This window comes from Euphorbia lathyris, chromosome 8, assembly GCF_963576675.1.
Source record: "Euphorbia lathyris chromosome 8, ddEupLath1.1, whole genome shotgun sequence".
In the NCBI taxonomy this organism is placed as follows: domain Eukaryota; kingdom Viridiplantae; phylum Streptophyta; class Magnoliopsida; order Malpighiales; family Euphorbiaceae; genus Euphorbia; species Euphorbia lathyris.
The window spans coordinates 79,096,221-79,111,923 of record NC_088917.1 but is presented as its reverse complement, the minus strand read 5'-3'; positions in this window follow the sequence as shown (position 1 = coordinate 79,111,923).

The window sequence follows — 15,703 nt, the reverse complement described above, 5'->3', positions numbered from 1 at the left end:
AATGGTTTTGTCCATCTAGGATTGCCCGGGGCAGGAGTTGTAAGTTGTAAAACCATACCTAAGGGCGGTATGGCCAGAGTGCACGGCTGGTAGTCCTAACTGTTAGGCAAGGAACGAGATATAAATGAGATATATCGATATTGTTATGATTGATGTTATGATCTACATGGGTGGAATTCGAGGATGGATACACATACACAAATTTTATGTTATGACCTTAAGTTTTGAGAATATTTTATAAGGTTTTGATGACTATCTTATAAACTTAAGTTTGAGTATATTTTATAAGGTTTTGATTAAATCCCTTTACAAATGTATATATGTAGCTATGTTAAGTAAAGTTGGGTTTTTATAGCTGATTGTTTCTTACTGAGATTTTTGTCTCACGTTTTTAAATGTTGTAATGTTTTTAGGTGAAAAAGTACGGGATATAGAGAAGGTTACCGACCGTTTAGGCGAGGTTTGGAAGTTGGCTGCTTATTGTTAGAATTATGGTTAGAACTTTGGTATTTCAAGTGTAATATAATGGAGTTGGTAAATATATGATGAGGTCCTCGAATGACTAGTGTAGTAGGAATATGAATTATTTTATAATATATATTGGAGAGGAAGGCCAAAATAAATAAATAAATATGTTATTATGATATATGGATAAATTGGAGACTCCTAAGTATTGATTATGATCTTCCTATTTCACGCCCGATGCCGATTGAGGTCGTTTAGGGTCAGGTGTGACACAGCATCTCTCCGAGAAGAGCAAAAACCTTTAGAAGGGGCTAAGGACTCTCGAATCATTCGAAAGAGAGTGATCTTTGTGCTGAATAGAAGGAGAAACTTCCTTAAATATTGCTTCATTCCTGCAATGCCAGATTAACCAGATGCAAGTGACAGCGGCAACACGCCAGATCATCGACACCTGTGAACTAAAATGAAGGCTACGAAGAGTGCTGAAGAAGTGGATCAATTGGGAATAACGAGGCAAAAAGCAGTCAAAATAAATCTCAAGAGCCCTCCAAAGAGAATCTGCAAAAGAACATCTAATGAATAAGTGGTTAATGGACTCAGCATCCCTACCACATAGAGCACAACGAAAGGCAATGGAGAATCCTAGACGCTGTAGGAGGTCATGAGTTGGAACCCGTCCATACAAAACTCTCCAGAAAGTGAAGGATCGAGAAGGGCGAGTGTGAGCATTCCAAACAAATTTATACCAGTCCACGGAGGAGGAACTAGGACTGATAACCGAATAGTACTCTTTGGCAGAGAAAATACCCTTCGTAGAGAGTTCGCAATTGATACACATTAAAATTTGATTTGCTCGTGAATAATTCCATACCGTTACTCTACTTTTTATCATTTGAATTATTTTTTGCTTTTGAATTATTAAATCATTTTTTGCTTTTGATTATCATAATGAATATCTGTATTTTGTGCAATTAAATAAATAATTATAATATTCACACACAATTAAATAGTATATCAATAATTTAATATTAACAATAATTAAACAATATATATATATATATATATATATATATATATATATATATATATATAACGGCTCTTGTGAGAACAGATTGGTTAGGTGAGAACACTCTCTTCAGTGTACATTGGTTTATCCTGGACCCTGCTTACCACTGTTCTAGTAGCTTCTGTTGTTTAATATTTGATGCATGCACTTATTAATATCGATTAAATGTGCATAATAATGAATTATTAATAGAAAAAAAAATATGCATAATAATGAATTATTAATAGAAAAAAATCCAAGAACATGCTCCAATTTCTTATTTATTTAATTCATCTATATTTTTGTAATTTATGTTTTAAAATGTTAAGGACGATGTTCTAAATAAATGTTACATATGTTCTAAACTTTATAATTTGTGTTCTAAAAATTAAGTATAATGTTTTAAAAAAATCAATAAATATCAGAATCATTTTTGCATTTGTTCTATAATATAATTTATAACTCATGTTCGAAAAAACATAACAGATGTTGTAAAAAACATAACGTATGTTCTAAATTTTATAGTTTGTGTTCCAAAAATTAAAATATATAATCTAACGTATGTTCTAAAAATTATGTCGTACGTTCTAAACTTCATAGTTCGTGTTCTAAAAGTTAAACTATATGTTCTAACATATATTTTAAAAAATATATCGTATCTAAACTTTATAGTTTTATTCTAAAAATTAAAACATATATTCTAAATTTCATGTCATAAGTTCTAAATATATCTTTTTTTTTTTGAAATACGGATCTAGCCCAATAGGAATTCCAACTAGGTTGGCATCCCCGAAAAGGCAAAGAACCAAATATATAAATGAAGAGATGAAAAAAGTATGAAACCAGTACAAAGAATGTTTTAAGAAAATCTAAAATATCCCTACCAAGGGCATTATCTCTAGCAAGAAGGGAGCAGAAGTCTGGAAGGGTATTCCATATTTGTAAATCTGAGGCCAGACGTCCGTAATTAGCAAGAGCATCCGCCACTTGATTTCCCTCACGAAACACATGAGAGACAACCACATGAATATGCGTCATTGAATCTAAACAATTTAACCAATCCACACGCATTGTCCAGGGAATGATCTGCGCACGAGCATGAAAAATTCGAATAACGTAAGTCGAGTCACTTTCAATCCAGAGACGAGTCTATCCACGTGACCTCGCAATCGAAACTGCAAAAATAGCGGCTTGCAATTCCGCCATTTGTACCAAAGCACAATCAAGGGGGAAGGCAAATGACCCAAGGGGATGCCCCTGACTATTTCGAAAAACCACACCACAACCAGCTCTACCCGAGATCACGGAGGCATCAGTGTTAGCTTTAATCCAATCAGATGGAGGGGGCTACCATATAACTTCAATGATTCGAGGGGCCTTATGACGATGAGCATTTAACCCGAGATTGTGGAGAATAGATAAATCCACAACAGAATTTCATACCGATCTGTTGCTGATTCTATCAGAGCTACGAATTGCAGACCAAAGACATCGTAATGCCTCATGAATGTTTGGTGGCTTGCTCTAAAAAATAGCAGCATTTCTTACAGACCAGATCAACCAAACAGCGTTAACAAGCGCGACCTGCCAGAGGGAAAGGACTTGCGAACTAAACTTGTGTGAGAAGGCGTGTTGTAAGAGGGTCTGTAGAGAAGAATCAAGTACAAGTCTTCTACCAAATAAAGCCGATATGTTGAACCAGATTTGGGAAGCAAAGGGGCAATGAACAAGCAAATGGTCACTCGTCTCATAAGCCATTAAACAGACAGGACAGCGAGATATTAGAGGCAGACCTCTAGCACGGAGCGCATCATGAGTTGGTAAAGCGCCCCAGTATACACGCCAGCAAACCATGGAGTGCGACGGCTGAATAAAAGGTTTCCAAATTGACTGAAAAACCAAAGGCAAAGTCGGAGGAGCACGTAGCCAGTGATAGAATAACTTTACCGTGAAGAGGCCATTGCTCGCAGGTCTCCAAAAACATAAATCATGTTCAGAGCCATTTCCATGCATATTCCGGATACGCTGGTGCAACGGACTAGCCAGCATCGGAAGATCCCGCCAGTTGCCATTTTCATAAAAATCTGAGATTTTATCAGTGAGCTTCAAACGGTCTGACATAGAAATCCCAAACTATTCAGCCAGGGGTGGTAAAATCCATTCCGAATTCCAGAATGACAACTCAGAAGATGATCCAAATGACCAAAAACAATTCTCCCGTAACTTGAGATAGGCGGCCTTGACAGACCACCAAACAGACGATCGCTGCAACTGAAACTTTGGCAAACCAGCCCTGTTTAGAAAGCGCATCCTCAACAAATTAAAGCATAAAGAATTAGAGGAAAGAAAGCCCCATGCCAATTTACCACTCATAGCCAAGTTAAGCGTCGAGAGGTGTTTAATACCCAACCCTCCTTCCTTTAAGGACTTTAAGCAAACCTTCCAGGGAACAGTAACAAGCTTTTTGGACAAAACTGAGCCCGTCCAAATGAAATTCCTCATGTGTCTATTGAGTTTATTTAGCAAACTCACATGCCATTTGTAAACCATAAAGCTGTGGATCAAAGAGCTAGTGATAACTAAATTAACAAATGTCAGCCTACCAGCCATAGAGAGAGACTGATGTGCGCGACGCCTAGTGGTAGAGTTTTCACGACGAAATGTATATATTATGAGTGCGGACTCTTTATCCATGGATGTGATCTTTATAAATTGCTCTTAACTCTGCTAGACGCTACGACTACTTAGGGGCAAGTGTACCCCGTCGTATCAAGTAATAATCCGGTTAAGACCGGGTATCGAATCCACGGGATTTATAATTACAAGTATTAGACGACTCGGTTTCGTATGTTATTTAAGCGATGATTACTTTGGGGTAAAGTAAGACACAACTACACACTATTCCTATCTATTGGTGACACAGATTTATGTAGCTAAAACCCTATGAAGTGGGATGAATTATGATAAGTTATAACCACGATAAATAACGACTCTAAATGTATACGGATAATAATTTACTCTTGCAAAGATTACTAAGTGTAGTAGGACCGACCCGTGAAGCACTTAGACTACGTGATTCCTAGTCAATGCGTGTCTAACGTGGGGGAATTAGAAACTAGGGCCCGTAAGTTCCGTGGCTTGTCAATTCCTACGGTTTCCGGTTTGTCACTTCCGGTAGGGCAACACCTATATAACTCCCTATGGATAGCTCGAATGGCGTCGAAAATCGCGTTCTCCTACACAATAATCAATTATCAATATCAAAACAAGTAGCAAACACTAACACGTAAAGAGAAATAGAGATTATAAATCATGAAATTATAAATATGAAATGTATATAAATGGAATACAACCAATCCTAGTACATAGGAAGAGTACAAGCTAATTAGCACGTAAAAGGGGAGAATCCGCCCTTGAAACTAGCTAACCGGACTCAAAACCGTCTCCTAGGTCGTGGAGGTGGAACTCTCGAGCTTGGTGACGAATGGTGGAGCGGAACTTCGATGGAATGCCGAAACAACCGAACAAGCTCTCGAGGTGGAGAGTTTAGCTACAAAAACTGAATCTATACTACAACAAAAATCAAAACAAGTATATTTTGCTCTCTAGTGTGTAATTATTTCTTGGTTCGTTTTTAATGAAGTTCAAGAGCTTCCTATTTATAGACATCAAGCAAGGGCAATGTTGTAATTTCACAAAGTACAAGTATGGAGCAACATTATTTGGTGCAGAAATCCCATGATACGCCCCGCGTAAGGTGGTCTACGCCCCGCGTAAATGCCCATTCCGTCAGAAATCTCCTGCATGTGGACCAATTCCGTGTCTTGTTGTCTTAAGCACGCCCCGCGTAGCTAAGGTACGCCCCGCGTGTTTGAGCCTCTGGAGTTTTATTGCTTGAATTGGAACTTTTACGCCGTGCGTAGCTTAAGTACGCCCCGCGTAAAAGAGTCTCTGAGTTATTATTATTGAGGAATTGCCCGGTACGCCTCGCGTGTATGGTTATACGCCCCGCGTACGAAGAGTTGACTCAGGGAGATAGTGCAGTCTGACTTTCAGGATTAGGCCAATCATTTCCAACATGTGTCATACGCCCCGCGTATGCTGAGTCAATTCCACATGGCACCTGCGGATAAGGCAATTATTGCTGACAACATGTTTCACGCCCCGCGTAAAGGATGATACACCCCGCGTATTTGAGTAGATTTTTGCTCCTAGCTCGTACCTGAAATACAAATCTTGCGAGCCGAGTTAGCTTGACGTTTTTATTTCCTAAACTAATCAAAAGCACGGAAAATTAACTGAAAGTACGAGTTTTGTTTTTATTTCTTTATTTTATCAAAACGCTTTATTTTTGTAATTAAACTTATTTATTTTATCCAAAATCAACCCGTAAATCACGCTAAAAGATAGGGGTAGAATACCCCTATCAAACCTCCTCGGACTTTAAAGTTTTACTTGTCCTCAAGTAAAAGAGATCGAAAGACAAGGGATTGGGAAAATTAAGAAACAAACCGAAGGTTGGTTTTGCCAAGTGCGTGATTTCAAAGTTATGGTTTTGTGCAAAGGTTTCGGTGAGTACCTACGCAAACAATTGAGTACGAAACTTGTTTGAAACCTCCATGATCAAGATTTAATAGGCAATATTAACGGGGGTTGATTATCTTTTGAGAACCCGATAGTACCTCACCAAGGGATTTCACTCTTACGCTCAATTTTAGGTGGGTCGGTGTTTTAGCACTCTTCTTTGCACTTACTCGAGATCATGTTGAATTTGCATTTTCATCCGGGTTTTTCCTCCTAAAATATGCTTAAGCAACATTAAAAATGAACCCGGAGGGGGGTTGTAATGTGGGTGGCTTCTTTAGTGGTTAGTTTAAAGAAACTCAAGTTCCAAAATACCGACTTATGATCGCACCGTATTTTGCTTCGGCCTTAGCGAATTTTACAAGATATACTTCAAAATTGCTCGGGTGCAGCTTGAGAATGCCTTTTTATTTTTATTGTATCCTTTGTTTTGATAGAGGCACAAAAACCATATTTTGAGAACTTATGGTGCTCATTTGCTCAGGCCGTGACTTATTTCGGGTAATTCGGGTTCAACTGATTATGTCGGTAATTGAACAAGAGGAAAAAGGGTTAAATGGTAACGAGAAAAATTTGGTTAATAGGCTCAAAGGGATTTCCTAATGTTCAATGAAAACGAGAAAAATAAATTAAGAAAAATTAGCCTAAGTGGGTTCGGTTTATCATCTATTGCCTTTTTACCACAAATAAGTGTACTTAATCCGGTATTGGATGCAATTTCTATGAGTCGAGTGAAGTCAAAGCTCTCGAAAAATTGTGAAAGAATTAGAGTTCTCGTACGAACTCTTTTAGGCTCAAGAATACCTCACAAAGATTCGGGTTTAAATTGTGTACTATCAAGTCTTCGCTCAATTCTCAACTATCCGTATTTATTGCCTTTTTAAAGTTTATTATGGAGATAACATTTGGGTTAAGACTCAATGTCTTAGTTTAGTACTAATCCTAAGTTTTGCACAAATTCCCTAACTTTAAGATCAAGACTAAAATCTCTTAATCGAATCATTCCTTTATGTTCTGATGTTTTTTTTATTTTTGATGAAAAATAACGGAACTTTAATTAATTTCCGAATGAGGGATAGCGTGTCGGGAAAATTTTAAAGAGTCAATAAATGAGTTTAATTATTTTGTTGTTATTTTTATTTTTGTTTTTGGTAGTGCAAACCAAACTAAAAGTGTGGGGTTGCACGACCCTCCGCGTTATTTAAAATGATGCATATTCCAAGGGCGTCGCAAAAAGAGGTTAAAACAAAAATAAAAACAAAAATAAGGTAAGGAAAGGAAAAGAAGACCCTTAGTGGTCAGGGGCCCTACGCGAGGCGTGCCCAGGGGGGCGTCCCACGTAGGGTAGCATTTTTAATGCATTTTGAGTCAGAGACTCAAATACGCGGGGCGTAGTAGGGAGGGCGCCCCGCGTAAGGCGGCGTTTCCATTATTTTTGGAGTTAGAGACTCAAATACGCGGGGCGCAGGAATAGGGCGCTCCGCGTGTTTGAGTTTCTGAACTTCTTTAAGCATAAAAATGATGGGCACGCGGGGCGTACCATGGGGTCAGAGACTCAAATACGCGGGGCGCATGAACAGGGCGCCCCACGTGTTTGAGTTTCTGGACTTTGGGAGCCACGGAAAGGAAATCATACGCGGGGCGTAATAGGGGGTACGCCCTACGTGGGAGGTGTCCCTTGTATAATTTTGGATCAGAGGCACAAAGACGCGGGGCGTGCATAAGGAGATTCCCCGCGTATTATGTCGGATTGGGATTTGGTTTTCCATGGGATTGAAGCGAAACGAAGAAAACAAGAAAAAATGAATGGATATATATAGGGTTTGAGAGCATCAAACCAGTGCTACATTTATAGTCGGAGTAGCTCGACTTTCCTTGGTGATGCGCAAGCTCATGGTGGGGCGAGGAGTGTGGTTTCGCCTTGTTGTGGAAAAACGCCGCCGCGGTATATCTTTAGACGGTGGCCATTGACCCGGACGGTTGCATTGTATGGACCTTGGATCTCAATTGCTCCGGAGGAGTGCACATTAATTACGGTGTATGGTCCCGACCATCGACTTTTTAATTTTTCGGGGAATAACCGGAGGCGAGAGTTGTAGAGGAGAACTTGATCCCCCTTGGTGAACTCCCGAACCTGAATGTGCTTGTCGTGCCACCGTTTTGTACGTTCTTTGTAAATTTTGGCATTTTCGTACGACCCTAAGCGAAGTTCATCAAGAGTATTGAGTTGGAGGAGGCGATGTTCTCCTGTAGCCTGCACGTCAAAATTTAAAAATTTCAGCGCCCAATATGCTTTATGTTCTAATTCTACGGGCAAATGGCATGATTTTCCAAAAACTAGACGATAAGGGGACATCCCGATGGGCGTCTTAAACACCGTGCAGTAAGCCCAAAGAGCATCATCGAGCTTCAAGCTCCAGTCTTTCCTAGAGGAGTTAACCATTTTTTTAAGATGCGTTTTAACTCTCGGTTAGCAACCTCAACTTGCCCACTAGTTTGCGAGTGGTAGGGTGTAGAGACTCGGTGTGCAACCCCATACTTAAGTAAGAGTTGATCGAATTGGCGGTTGCAAAAGTGGGAACCCCCGTCGCTAATGATAGTTCGAGGGGTCCCGAACCGAGTAAAAATGTTTTTCTTTATAAATTTCCCTACCGCCTTAGAGTCGTTTGAAGGTAAGGCAACGGCCTCTACCCATTTGGAGACATAGTCAACCGCTACAAGAATGTAAGTGTTGTTATGCGACTTAGGGAAAGGTCCCATGGAGTCTATCCCCCATATGTCAAAAAGTTCGCAGACTAAGATTCCTTGTTAGAGCATTTCATGTTTTCGGGAAATGTTTCCGCTCTTTTGACAAGCGTCACATGATTTGACGAAGTCTTGGGAATCTTTAGACAAAGTAGGCCAATAAACCCCACATTGTAAGACTTTTGCCATAGTCCGACTAGGGCCAAAGTGGCCCCCGGCTCTTGGGTATGACACATATGTAGCACATGATTAACCTCTTCTTCCGGTATACACCTACGAATAATGTTATCGGCACAAGATTTGAACAGATAGGGTTCTTCCCAAAAATAGTGCTTAGCATCGTGAAAGAATTTCTTACGCTGCTCATATGTAAGGTGTGGGGGAAGAATATTACCGGCTTTGTAGTTTGCCATATCGGCATACCAAGGTAAAGATGTTACCGCGTAGAGTGTTTCGTCGGGAAAGGTCTCCTTAATTTCAATAGCTTCCGGAGATTCGCCTTGCTCGCCTTATAAGCGAGAGAGATGATCGGCCACAACATTCTCCACTCCTTTTTTATCTTTGATCTCGATGTCGAATTCTTGTAGGAGTAGGATCCACCGTATCAAGCGTGGTTTGGCGTCCTGCTTAGTCATCAAGTACTTGAGAGCTGCGTGGTCAGTGTATATGATAATTTTGGATAACACAAGATATGACCTAAATTTATCGAAAGCAAAAACAACGGCAAGCATCTCTTTTTCCGTGATGGAATAGTTTTGTTGGGCCTCATTGAGCATTTTGCTCGCATAATAGATAGGGCGAAAGAGTTTATCCACACGTTAGCCCAAACAAGCACCTACAGCCAAATCACTCGCATCACACATGAGTTCAAAGGGGAGGTTCCAATCGGGTTTCACCATGATAGGTGCATTAACTAGTTTTTCCTTTAGCGTATTAAATGCAAGTAAACATTCAGGGGAAAAACTAAATTCCGCATCCTTTGCAAGGACTTGGGTCAAAGGGGTTGCTATCTTAGAGAAATCCTTGATGAATCGTCTATAGAACCCCGCATGACCCAAGAAACTCCGAATTCCCTTAACGTTGATTGGTGGAGGTAGTTTTTCAATTACCTCGATCTTGGCCGGATCGACCTCGATCCCCTCCCCGGACACCTTGTGTCCCAAAACAATGCAATCTTGAACCATGAATTGACATTTTTCCCAACTGAGTGCAAGGTTAGTGTCTTCGCAACGTTGGAGGACTTTATCAAGATTACTTAAACAAATCTCAAAGGACGACCCAAAAACAGAAAAATCGTCCATGAAGACTTCCATGAAATCCTCAATCATTTCGGAGAATATAGCCGTCATGCACCTTTGAAAGGTGGCGGGGGCGTTACAAAGCCCAAATGGCATCCGCCTATATGCAAATGTCCCATACGGACAAGTGAATGTCGTCTTTTCTTGATCCGAAGGATCGACGGGAATTTGCATATAACCGGATAAGCCATCGAGGGTGCAAAAGAATTTATGACCCGCCATTCTTTCCAACATTTGGTCGATGAACGGCAAGGGAAAATGATCTTTTCGGGTGACTTCGTTAAGTTTTCTATAATCAATGCATACTCGCCAACCGGTTACTTTCCGTGTGGGGATTAATTCCCCTTGATCATTTTCCGTCACCGTTGTGCCCCCTTTTTTGGGAACACATTAGACCGGGCTAAACCATGGACTATCGGAGATAGGAAAGATTATACCTGCGTCGAGGAGTTTGATTACCTCTTTCATATTGGGGTTAAGCCGTCATTGCGGCTGCATGGAGGGCTTGACTTTATCCTCCATAAAGATGCGGTGTGTGCAAATGGTGGGGCTGATCCCTTTTATATCGTGAATGGTCCATCCAAATGCGCCTTTATGTTTTTGTAATACCGCAATCAATGCTTCCTCCATTTCCGCTGTCAAAAGCGAAGAAATAACAACCGGTAAGAAATTAGGAGGTTGCAAAAATACGTATTTTAAATTAGGAGGCAAGGGTTTAAGTTCCAAAGTTGGAGGTTCCTCAAGAGAGGTCTTCGGCTTTGCTTTGCTATCCCGGTCTAAACCCTCGAACCGGCTCCTTGCCAACATACATTGTTCTATTTCGGAGGAGTATTCAAACGGCTTGTTCAATGGCTCCTCATCCAATTGCTCAATACCATCTATTTCCGAAGAGGTTCCCGCAGAAGACCTATCACAAAATTCTTCAACAAAAAGATCAATAGAGTCCACGGAATTTAAAAAATTACAATCCGCCATGGTATTAGATGGAAATTTCATGGAGTTGTACACGTTAAATTCTACCTCTTCGTCTTGCAACCGTAGGATGAGCTTACCTTTGTGGACGTCAATGAGAGTCCTACCTGTTGCAAGGAATGGTCATCCTAGGAGGATTGATACCGAATCGTCTTCCGCCATATCGAGCACTACAAAATCGGCGGGGAAAATGAACTTGTCCACTTTCACTAAGACATCCTCCACAATTCCTTTTGGCCGGGCAATGGATCTATCGGCCAACTGGAGCGTCATATTGGTAGGCTTAGGTTCTCCCAAGCCGAGCTTCCTGAATATAGATAAAGGCATTAGATTGATGCTAGCACCCAAATCACATAAAGCTCTCCTAAACTCAACATTACCAATCGTGCAAGGGATAGAAAAACTACCTAAATCCTTGAGTTTAGGTGGGAGTTTGTTTGTTATAATCGCGGAGCATTCCTCCGTGAGCGCTACCGTCTCATTATAATCCAACTTCCTCTTTTTGGCGAGGATTTCTTTAAGAAACTTCGCATATGTGGGCATTTGCTCCAATGCTTCCGCAAGTGGAATGTTAATGTGAAGTTTCTTAAAAATTTCCAAAAATTTGCCGTATTGGTGATCCAATTTTTCCTTTTTGAGTCGTTGTGGAAAAGGGAGCTTCGGTACGTAAGCTCCAATTGGATCACACACATTTTTATTCTTATCCAAGGAAGTCGCGGGTTTTGGATCCGAACCGGGGTTGCTTACCACTTCCGGTTCATCACTTACCTGTGGAGCGGGTGGAGTCGCCTTTGGAACCGGTGGTTCCAAACCCTTACCACTACGGAGAGTTATTGCTTGTGCGGTCTCCCAATTTTTTGGTCTCGGGTTTTGTTCGGTGTTAGTCGGGGGAGACCCATGTTGTCTCCCTTGTCGTTGGCGATTTAATTGGGCCACTTGCTGTCCCAAGTCCCTGCAAAATGCTTCATTGTTAGCAAGACGGGAAGATATTTCTTTAAGGAGATCAATTACCATTGCGTCTTATGCATTGCTAGGAGGTTGTGATTTTTGCCCTTCTTGGACATGAGGGGATTGGCCCAACCCTTGTTCCACAAGTTCACCATGGAGTTCGGATGGGGGCTTCAACACATCCCGCTTGTTATCATAAGATGGAATGTGTTGAAACCTCCTTCCGTTATTATTATTGTTGTGGTGGTGATAAGCATGCGTGTTAGGGTAGGAGTTATAATGAGAATTATACCTTTGTTGTCCCCCTACACAACTTACGCTTTCGGTGTCACCGGCAAAAGGGCTTCTGGCTTGACAATCCTTACCTTGGTGGCCACCACCACAGTGAGAGCACACTAGGACTTGTGCTGAATTTTGGAGGCTCATTTGCGCCATTAAAGCGTCCAGTTTCTTGTTCATTTCGATCATGAAGATTGTGGAAGCCTCGTCCTCTACGGCAAAGGTTTGATGTTGCGAGGGTCCGGCAAGCCGATCTTCTTGGCATTGGACGCTTTTCCTAGCTAATTCGTGAATGAGCTCATACGCCTCGCTTGCCGATTTGCGAAACAAATCCCCACCTGTTGCAGAATCAATGGTTGCACGATTAGTAGATGTTAAACCATGATAAAAAAAAGTACTTACTAGATCATGCTTAGGGATATCGTGATGGGGACAGCTTCGGAGCAACTTTCGGAATCTAGCCCAAGCTGAGTGGAGGGCCTCGTATCCAAGTTGCCGAAAGGAAGTGATATCTTTTCTCAACTTAACCGTTTTAGAAGGCGGGAAGTAGTAAGATAGGAACTCCTTCTCGAGTTCCTTCCACGATGTGATCGATCCCGCCTCTAACGAGTGCAACCATTCCAACGCCTGCCCAGTCAAAGAAAAAGGGAATAGTTTTAGTTGGACGGCCTCAACCGGAACATCGTTTTTCCGTGAAGTTTCGGCACACATAAGAAATTTATCAAGGTGTTCGTTAGGGTTTTCATGGGGTTCCCCTCCGAATTGACCGAGTTGTTGAATTAATTGGATCATGCTAGTTTTTATTTCAAATGTGTCGGCCGGAATGGTGAGGGCAACGATTCCGTGGCGGATTTGAGGGCGATGTGGAGCAAGAATCTCTAACATCGAACGCGTGTCGTTGCCTTCACCATTACGGTCGTTATTCACGGGTTGTTCTGGCACCCCTTGGTTGATCTCGGGCTGGTTAGCTTCATTGTTGAGATTTGTCATTCTCTCTTTTCGAATCCTACAAAGAGTACGTTCAATTTCGAGATCAATAGGAATAAGAGAATCACTTTTCGATCGGGTGTGCATAAAGTAAAAAGGAGTATAAAAGGTTATCAACAAGAAAGAATAATGTTAGTCAAGGTATATATAAACACTTTATACAAAAAGAATGCTTAAACTAACAATGAAACGTTTTTGTCTAATATTGTAGGAGATTATAAATCCCCGGCAACGGCGCCAAAAATTTGATGGCGCGACGCCTAGTGGTAGAGTTTTCACAACGAAATGTATATATTATGAGTGCAGACTCTTTATCTATGGATGTGATCTTTATAAATTGCTCTTAACTCTGCTAGACGCTACGACTACTTAGGGGTAAGTGTACCCCGTCGTATCAAGTAATAATCCGGTTAAGACCGGGTATCGAATCCACGGGATTTATAATTACAAGTATTAGACGACTCAGTTTCGTATGTTATTTAAGCGATGATTACTTTGGGGTAAAGTAAGACACAACTACACACTATTCCTATCTATTGGCGAAACAGATTTATAGAGCTAAAACCCTATGAAGTGGGATGAATTATGATAAGTTATAACCACGATAAATAACGACTCTAAATGTATACGGATAATAATTTACTCTTGCAAAGATGACTAAGTGTAGTAGGACCGACCCGTGAAGCACTTAGACTACGTGATTCCTAGTCAATGCGTGTCTAACGTGGGGGAATTAGAAACTAGGGCCCGTAAGTTCCGTGGCTTGTCAATTCCTACGATTTCCGGTTTGTCACTTCCGGTGGGGCAACACCTATATAACTCCCTAAGGATAGCCCGAATGGCGTCGGAAATCGCGTTCTCCTACACAATAATCAATTATCAATATCAAAACAAGTAGCAAACACTAACACGTAAAGAGAAATAGAGATTATAAATCATGAAATTATAAATATGAAATGTATATAAATGGAATACAACCAAGCCTAGTACATAGGAAGAGTACAAGCTAATTAGCACGTAAAAGGGGAGAATCCGCCCTTGAAACTAGCTAACCGGACTCAAAGCCGTCTCCTAGGTCGTGGAGGTGGAACTCTCGAGCTTGGTGACGAATGGTGGAGCGGAACTTCGATGGAATGCCGAAACAACCGAACAAGCTCTCGAGGTGGAGAGTTTAGCTACAAAATCTGAATCTATACTACAACAAAAATCCAAACAAGTATATTTTGCTCTCTAGTGTGTAATTATTTCTTGGTTCGTTTTTAATGAAGTTCAAGAGCTTCCTATTTATAGACATCAAGCAAGGGCAATGTTGTAATTTCACAAAGTACAAGTATGGAGAAACATTATTTGGTGCAGAAATCCCATGATACGCCCCGCGTAAGGTGGTCTACGCCCCGCGTAAATGCCCATTCCGTCAGAAATCTCCTGCATGTGGACCAATTCCGTGTTTTGTTGTCTTAAGCACGCCCCGCGTAGCTAAGGTACGCCCCGCGTGTTTGAGCCTCTGGAGTTTTATTGCTTGAATTGGAACTTTTACGCCGTGCGTAGCTTAAGTACGCCCTGTGTAAACGAGTCTCTGAGTTATTATTATTGAGGAATTGCCCGGTACGCCTCGCGTGTATGGTTTTACGCCCCGCGTACGAAGAGTTGACTCAGGGAGACAGTGCAGTCTGACTTTCAGGATTAGGCCAATCATTTCCGACATGTGTCATACGCCCCGCGTAGGGTGGCATACGCGCCGCATATGCTGAGTCAATTCCACATGGCGCCTGCGGATAAGGCAATTATTACTGACAACATGTTTCACGCCCCGCGTAAAGGATGATACGCCCCGCGTATTTGAGTAGATTTTTGCTCCTAGCTCGTACCTGAAATACAAATCTTGCGAGCCGAGTTAGCTTGACGTTTTTATTTCCTAAACTAATCAAAAGCACGGAAAATTAACTGAAAGTACGAGTTTTGTTTTTATTTCTTTATTTTATCAAAACGCTTTATTTTTGTAATTAAACTTATTTATTTTATCCAAAATCAACCCGTAAATCACGCTAAAAGATAGGGGTAGAATACCCCTATCAGAGACGTCCCCGCCCAGCGCGAGAAAGAGAGAATAATTCTATCCGCAGTCGCCGCAAGGTATTTAGCTCTTGGGATCCCTTGAAAAAGAGGAACACCCAAGTAATTAAACGGGAGAGATCCAATTTTGATTCCAAATAGACCCCATAAGTTCTAAATATATCGTATGTTCTAAAAATATTAATATGAAATTTTATTAAAATATATAATATATTTTTATTTAAAAAATATAGTATTGGATTTTTTTTAGCATCAGAGGCACTTAATAATATATAAATAAAAGAATTGTATAATGAACAAACTAAAG